Genomic DNA, 6,809 nt, shown 5'->3' on the forward strand with positions numbered 1-6,809 from the left:
TGCGTTGCTACGGTTATTTTTAAATTTTTTCTTGCCACACACACACAAAAATTTCCTTGTGTAGAAAGACATATAGTATTCCAAAAAAAGAATAAAATTTTGCTTTCCTTAAATTATAGTTCAATTAAAAAAACTATTATTTGACATAAGCATAAAATACAGATCTCCTATTGAGTAAGATTACAAATTACTCACACCCTAGAGATGGTTTCAAGTATTATCTTACATGGTTTCAAGTAATATCTTTCATATACATCGCCCCTAAGAGTACAAGCTTGTATGACGATGTTAGGCCTCCGAGTCTGCACATTACGTTTTAGTTGGGTCATATCGATTGCTCATGCCACCCATCCATTATACTACTTGAGTTTTAAAATTTAACTTCCGTTGAGAAGTACATAACTAAGGCATATGAAATATATATTTTCAAATCATTTGGAATTAATGCCTATAGTTTCTGCGGACGAAGCACAAATTCGCTGAAGGAATCTTTTGGCAATTAGATCTTGACTAAATTAACATATCTTCTCTGATAGTGTCCAAGTTTTCATCCTCTATGACCCTGCCTACCAAAACATCGTCATAAGTCTTCTCCCCGCTGGTGTACAAGTTCTCATCGCTTTTAACCCCAAAATTTTTCTCTCTAACCTGAGCAACATCCTCCATGGATTTGTAGGCTTGATATTGCACAAGGAAACAAAATCATCACAAACCTGCTATACGGTAAGTAAACTCTGAAGCCACCGATGAAATCTAAGCCTGGTGACATTCTGGTATATATGCGAACACAACAGCTTAATGATAAGTTATCCAAATATTTTACTTGTTCTCAAGAAAACACATGTTTGAGCCCCTAAAAAATAATACGGATCAGCTATGATTTCTTTCCACCTTAACAGATGGAAATATATACGGGAACACCTCTCCATACTTGCAAAGCCACTAATCTCCTCAACTTGCAAAGAGTATCCATCCTTCTATGTTGCAATATGTTGTGTTTGTCCGAGTCTGATAATGATGTAGCCCTGACATATTCTGATATTATTTCTAAAAATAAAGATTAGGACAACCTAATCAGGCCTGAAACAGATGCACTGAAAGTAGTCCATCTACTACTACTATGCTAATATTACTTCACTGCACCATAGATGCAGTTTTAACAATTTACGAGCTTCGCAAGACTACCGAAAGGAGCTAACTGATCTACAATAGCCCCCCTTGTTTATATGATAACGACTTTCAGACAAATAGTAAAAAATGAATTATGATCTATGCACCTGAAATTTTCAGTAGTCAGCATGAAAAAAAGAGCAAACATTACTTTATCTTATGAAGTATAAGTGATGAGGCACAGATTTCAGTACATGTCTTTCATATATAGTTAATTTAGAAATGAAGTTGAGAACATAAAAACAAGCAAATGTCAGGAAGTACTAACTAAAAAGCATTGAATTCAAAAAAGTTGAGAGGGTGGTCAAATAGCTTGGAGAGTCTAAAAAGATTGACTGACAATTAAAAAGTAGTTTCATGGCAAAAGGAGCATAGATTATCAAACAATTCGGGACTCTGAACAGAAGCATGAATCTTAAATAGGTGGGTATAAGTTTAAGTTGCCATCTTAAATTTCCCCTTCACGGAATGAATCTTAGCTTTGGTGATGTTGGATTTCTTGACAGAAGCATCCTATGCTTTCTTAAAATTTATTATCTTGTTTTTTCGATAGTAAAAGGCAATCAAATTAAAATAACCGCCCCATTTCCCAACCAACGCTCATAGCCATTAGGAAAAAAAAAATCCTAACCGAGGGCACACAACAATCGCTCTTTCTTGCAACATTAACTCCTATGGTAGTCTGTCCATACTACATCGTGAAGACAGTTTGTTTTGAGCTAAATCGACAACCTAACTCGCAGAATACCTTTTATATACACAGTCTCCAAAGTAATACCTGATAGCCCCCCTCCCTTGCATATACCCTCTATCCAAACTCTATAAAACCAGCACGATGAGAAATTTGCACAGAAAACAGAGAAACAGGAAATAAAGAGAACCCAAGTACCTGCATTTCGCCAAATTGGCAGTGTGCATCAGAACCATCCATCCTTTGATGGTGACGCCACTCCCCTAAATCACCTTCATATGACTCTTCTCACTCAAATCCATGTCCTAAAGTACCTATTAATGTCACCTCATATATCTCTATTGATGCAGCCAATGCAATAATGTGAAAAGTACAATAATGTCTGGTATTTCTTAAAAAATATTGTGCACTAATAATACTGACATGTGAGAATTAATCATTTTCTTCGGATGCTACTACAATTATAAGGAAACCAAGGTATCGGTAATGTAGACTGACCAAAGTCGCACCACCAGGGGCACTATGTGAATAGAAACCAAACCTGGTTAGGAAGCAATTTCACATGCCATTTGCTTTGAATTTGAGAAGATGTTAAACCAAAACAGGAGAGTATCCGGTAAGTCAGCCAGTTGGAAATAAGAAGCAAAAAAATTCAAAAGGAAAGAAATAAGCAGCAAATTGCAGGAATAAGTTCCCCCATAACAATCTGAATGTGGTATCGCCATATCTGCCGATGCGTTCCAAGGGCAATTGTGTGTGCGAACACCTTGTATGTTGCAACCATTATAGATCAATGAACAAGAGTTGAGACTGCTTGTTCATCGGCACGACGATCTGCTGGCCACGGTAAGCTGAACTGCAGCCATATAAGCCAAAGATTGGTAATAATAAGAAAAAGCTTCCGGCACTCAGAAATACAAATACTTTACTAAATATGTAATATGAATCTTAACTCACAGCTTTGAGGCCAGAAAGCTACAGGATTCTACTTTTGTGTCAGTCAAAATGCCAAATTCTCCAACCCAGGAGGTTGTTAACAAGTAGAAACATTCTGAATACATCTGACACGGTCATGGAAAAAAATAACGCGCTGGATGTATTCAGAATGTACGGGTACATTCTATACAACATAGTCAATTATTCGGTGTGCCCCCTTCGCCAAATTTGCATTACCAACAGAGCTGATTGAACAACACGTATATGTGTACCATTGAGAACCTTATCTTTGGGTTCTCGGATGAGTAAGATGCCATGCATGCTGCAAGATTTCATGCAGTGATAACTAACGGATCTTGGCATTACTGATAGCTTACTTGTGTATGTGGCGATAAGTCGCTCAATAAAGGCGGGCAGCGGAGTCGATGCAGTGGCGTCTATGGCTGAGACCTTGGGGTGGCAGGCGACCGGCTGGACGATGGGTCAAGAGCAAGGGCTCAGCAGTGCTGGCGGCGGGCGACGTTGTGGGAAGCAGCAAGTGAGATGGCGCGTGTGCCGGCAGCGCGCGTGTACATCGTCGAGCAGGAAGGCAGCTGACGGAGCGAAGCTGTGGGCAACACCAAGGTCGGCCCATGCCACTGCCCAGCTCCATGGCGAGGTAGCCCTTCCCATCTGCCCCAGTGCGGAGTGCGCCCCCGTGCTTGAAGCCTGGTGGGATCGAAGCATCATTAGGAGGGGATCCGGTATAGGATGTAGATGACGCTGCCACGTCTGCTGCGGAGCCTGCTCGCCTCCACATCCCTCCTGCGTCAGCTGCTGGAGGTGGAACCCTGTATTCTGCCGGACCCGAGTTGGGGTTGAAGATCTAGATTAGGACGGCCACGGCATGGATAACCTCGCGCTTGGCAGCCTCGAGTAGGGAGACGCTAGATGTCATCGGTGGCTGTAGCTAGCTTGACTCGGTGGGGGAACACGACCCATATGCTGATAGAAGTGGAGGTCGCGGCGGAGCCAGCACCGAGGGCGAGGCGCGCGAGGGCGATGGCTCGAGGAGGGTCGTGGACGGGAGGAAGAGGTGGGAGGAATGATTCCTATATTTCAGTGCAGCGCAAGGAAATATATTTTTTCTAATTAATTTGTATTGATTAGTTTCCTTTTTATTTAGATGATTGATTAGTGCCTTCATTAGCGCTAGTACGTGAAGGAGGGGCGCGCTTACGCTAAAAGTAGATCAGACGGTTGGATATTAAGCGGAGACAATGAGATTACACTGAATGGTCCGGATGTTTTCAATGACGACCATCAAACGCGTTGAGTGTCAAACGACCAACTCGAATATAATAGTAAAGATAACTTCCTGTGATGCATGGCACATAACAATTCAGCAGTAGTACCAATTTTACATGAGGTATCCTCAAGTCATTAACCTCCTCAGCTTTAGTTGGCTCCACGCTTGGCGGCTGACTGGCTGAGATCATGAAAACAAAAAACTTAGCATTCAGGTTTCATGCATATGTAGAGGAGCGGACCAGGTATTGGTTGAACACGAGTGAAATACCCCGGGATCAGTTTTGGTTTTCTGTCACATTGAGCGCAAGAGTTGTCAAACAGCACACCCTTAATAACCGAAATGCATGGGGCCACTCACCTTCTAAGAAAATACTCAAAATACTCCCTGCCTAAGAGCATCTCTAAATAGATGCAAAGTGACATGTTTGCGTCCGCGTGACCAAAAAATGGGTCTAAATGTGGTCCAAATTTGTGCCGTGAATGCGTCGGCGTGGACGCTACTCGTGACCTTGTATTTCTAGCCAGTCCCACGGCCAAGGACAACGAAATTGAAAAGCCTTCACTCGCGTCGCACTCCCCTTTTTTGCATCCCTAGGGCGCTGCCGCCACTCCACCGCCGCCCCGTCACACCGTCGCAGTAGCTCGTGTCTCTTCGTGCAACGCCTTGTCGGAGTAGATGGGGTAGTGGAGAGGACTTGCCCACATCGCTAGCATCCTTGTTGGCCACGCATCTGCTGGGGGCGTCTACCGGCTTCAACGCCCAGTACATGTTCGGTCAATTGCGCGGTACGATCCCGGCGAACTTTTTGGGCGCCATTTTCAGCCATGCTGCGCCAACTTGACTTGCTATTGATCCACTATTGGTGCCCCGTAGATGGACATCAGGTAATCACTCGAGAGGCTCCGCAGCGAATGCATTGACACCTCTTCCAACGAGGAGTCCAACGAGACGTTGTAACTCATGGTGGTTGCGGCATCCATCTTCCACGAGCACCATGCCAAGCAGATGCCGGTATACCGTGGATCGACGAAGGGACGCTTGGCCAATGTGTCGCGCAACCGAGTCGGTGGGCATGCCCGGCTCTACAAAGACTACTTCCACCTCACCGATCCGGTGTACAAGGAGCATATGTTCCGGTAATGGATTGTTCTTCCACTTCCAATGCATGTAACCGATGTTACCGATCATGCCCGGAAACCCTCTAGCATCATTGATCGACAACAACTATCTATAGTGTCCTCAATAGTTTGGGGCTCTCAAGGAAAGTTCGTCGAACACCGCATTAACGACTCAGCAAAACCGGTACATGGAATCAAAGCAGGGTGCTCTCACTCATTCGTAGGTACTCGTCGAAGATATCACCAGGCTTACCATACGAAAGCATGTGAATAGCTGCGGAGCACTTCTGGTAAGAGGTGAAGCCTAGCTTACCAACGACATCGGGCCTACAATGGAAATAGGGGTCGTACTCTTTGACTGCCCGTACAATGATCTGGGAGATAAAAGATTTTTCAAATCAGTTCTTCATTCCACAATTTTGGTGCTTGCTCAAATCAAACCCATTTCCATCTATTATGTGATGCTTTCGCCTTTGTTTTGAGGCTCCCTTTAGGAATCCAGTTATAGCGCCAAATCAACTTTTTCCCCAATGTTTGTTCACCAAATCTTACCCTACTTCACAAGGTCCACTCCATGTACTATGCCTTGCCAACATTGTGAGGAATTCCGTATGAAAGCAGTATCAATCAAATGATCAGAGGGATAATATTTGCCTTGAGAAGCTAAGCGCATAAGCTATGTGCAATGAGGCACCAAGCTTGTTTTGCAAGTAAAGCTTGATTAAAATCTCTGAGATCTCTAAAGCTGATACGACCTTGTGATTTTGGTTTAGTTTCTCCCATGCCATCCAATGAACCTTTTTGTTGTCTATATCATTGCCCCAATAGAAGTTTCTAATGTTATTTTTTTCTAAATCCACACAAAAGCCAACAGAGAACTTGAAGACACTCATTGCGTGTGTGGGAATGGCTTGAGCCACGTCATTTATTAGGACGCCTTTTGCTTCCCTGAAGAATACTTCTCGATTCAATCTGAAGTTTCTTTTGTAGGTTGAAATTTATCATCCTTCATTCGCCCCTCCGGAACCGGGAGGCCAATATATTTTTCTTCGACATATGTGTTCTCAACATTTAAAGTAGATGCCACAATAGCCCCCCTAAGTCACATTGTGACCCAGCATAAGAGAGCACTTCGCCGGGCTGAGAAGTTGTCGAGTGCTCACGTCATATGCTTGGAGAGTTGTATTGATTCTTGCTTGTTATGCATTAGCTTTGAAAAATAATAAGCTATCGTCAGCGAAGAGAAGATGCGAGATTCCCAGTCCTCTTCTGCACATTTTCAATTCCTCCATGTTGCCTTCAGTAATTCAATGATGAATAAGAGAGGTCAGGCCTTCCGCAACAAATAAGAAAAGAATTGGCGATCTATAAAGGGTCACCCTGTCTTAGGCCCCTGGAGGGACAAAAACTCACTTGGTCATCAACTTTGATAAGATCCAATTTAAAAGAACTTTTTTTCCTGCATTAGGTGAACCATTTTGCAAGGCATGGATGCACTCAAAGGCAATGATCGCTTTGTCAATTATCATACGACCCGGGATGAATGTTCTCTAAGTTGTAGAGATAATATCCTGGAGCAAGGGTCGTAAGAGATTTACGGGGC

The 6,809-nt window shown here is 43.3% G+C and overlaps 1 long non-coding RNA gene across 1 annotated transcript; it reads right to left on the reverse strand.

Annotated features, from left to right (window-relative positions):
• Positions 1-2,417: 2,417 nt before the first annotated feature.
• Positions 2,418-3,746, reverse strand: LOC124658260. Its single transcript, XR_006989096.1, has 2 exons — positions 3,175-3,746; positions 2,418-2,717 (listed from the first exon to the last, which is right to left on the reverse strand). It is a non-coding gene; the product is annotated as an uncharacterized LOC124658260 (long non-coding RNA).
• Positions 3,747-6,809: the final 3,063 nt, after the last annotated feature.

The sequence above is a fragment of the Lolium rigidum genome, chromosome 5 (genome assembly GCF_022539505.1).
Source record: "Lolium rigidum isolate FL_2022 chromosome 5, APGP_CSIRO_Lrig_0.1, whole genome shotgun sequence".
NCBI lineage: Eukaryota > Viridiplantae > Streptophyta > Magnoliopsida > Poales > Poaceae > Lolium > Lolium rigidum.